The sequence below is a fragment of the Notothenia coriiceps genome, unplaced genomic scaffold (assembly GCF_000735185.1).
Source record: "Notothenia coriiceps isolate Sejong01 unplaced genomic scaffold, NC01 NC01_scaffold00028928, whole genome shotgun sequence".
Classification (NCBI taxonomy): Eukaryota; Metazoa; Chordata; class Actinopteri; order Perciformes; family Nototheniidae; genus Notothenia; species Notothenia coriiceps.
This window is the reverse complement of record NW_011361629.1, coordinates 1-1532: the sequence shown is the minus strand read 5'-3', so window position 1 is coordinate 1532 and position 1532 is coordinate 1. Positions and strand designations below refer to the sequence as shown.

The 1532-nt window shown below is 42.2% G+C and overlaps 1 long non-coding RNA gene across 1 annotated transcript; it reads right to left on the bottom strand.

The window, feature by feature from the left end:
- Positions 1-406: 406 nt before the first annotated feature.
- Positions 407-1082, bottom strand: LOC104958533 (uncharacterized). The gene is made up of 2 exons (XR_799776.1): positions 947-1082; positions 407-491 (listed from the first exon to the last, which is right to left on the bottom strand). It is a non-coding gene; the product is annotated as an uncharacterized lncRNA (long non-coding RNA).
- Between the last annotated feature and the right edge of the window lie 450 nt (positions 1083-1532).

Genomic DNA, 1532 nt, shown 5'->3' with positions numbered 1-1532 from the left:
TCATTGCTTTTTGTCGAGGGAACAGGAAGTCGTAAAATGCTAACTCACTTCCGGGTTTTAGGACTCGTCACTGCACCACTCTATTTGTATCTATAGCTGTATTGCATTGTTTATTTTGTTTGGGTTGTTATGTACGTGCACAGCTGTTGTTGTAATGTTTTTAAATAAACAAAAACATTATCAATCCCTTTAAATCCTCCATTTACTGCCGGCCGAACAAGAAATATCCCACAAAACATTCGATAGAAGAGCAAATTCTGATCCGTTTTCTTTTTTTAATGTAATGTTATTTTGTATGTATGCACCACGGCACCAAGTCAAATTCCTCCTACGTGTAACCCTACCTGGCTTCTGGCCCATTATAATATTAAACACAGTGTACTGTGTGCGTTCAGGCGTGTTTACCTTGATGCAGATGCCGCAGCCTATACACAGAGACTCAGAGATCCAGACGATCTTACTCTGAGGAGTCACCTCGATACACAGCTTACCTGCAAACACACACACATTTATACACACATTACAGTCAAATTCAAGCACTTTCCAGGTGCATTTTGAAGGGTTTCAAGCACCTGACGGCTGTAGTGAAGTACAGATTTACAGAATGTGTAGAAATATGGATCGTAACAGCGTTTTACAGGAGAACTAAAGCACAAACAAGGCAAACGAGGCAAAAATATAACAAGAAATCAAACAAATAACTTAAATATTTACTGGAAATAAGAAGATTAGACTTTGAGGAAGGCTGTCAATCAGCTGCTTGAGCCTCGATATAATGTCGTAAAAGCCACTTATCTTTTAGTGATGACTTCTGAAAGTAACCTTTATACAACTTCATGATTGTTCTTCAAATGAATTGCTCTTTTTCCCAGTTTTCTGAACCCGTAAATTAGATTTTTGAGTCTACTCTCCCCCAGGTATGTCTCTGTGTATAATGGTTCCTCACCCATGCGGACCACCGGGCAGCTCTTCTTGCACTCCTGACGACATTTTTTAGGTTTGCATTTGTCGTGGTTGACGATGGCGATCCTGGTGTTTTTATCCGCCATGATGGGAGGCTGGAAGGATGGACGCTAGCACCGAGGAGCTGAAGGAAAAGCACAGATAGAGATATAAGTTCAGAGAGAAACGTGCACACGCACCACAGGGGTTTTTCTAGAAAGATATCGTACGAGTTCTGTGTCTCTGCTTTTGTTTAGAAGATATATAAATGATCTCGAGAACGTGACGCCCGTAAACAAGATGTCTTAAAGGTGTCCTATCATGCAAAATGCACTTACATAAATATGTGTCCCCGGTGTGTCGGGAAACTCACAAAGTGTCATAAAAAAAAAAACCCTCTCTTTTCCTCAGTACCCACATCTCCAAAAAAAAAAATCTCGTGACACATCCCGACCTATCGTCTCCGGCACACGTGACACATCCCAACCTATAGTCTCCGGCACACGTGACACGTCCCAACCTATCGTCTCCGGCACACGTGACACGTCCCAACCTATCGTCTCCGGCACACGTCCCAACCTATCGTCTCC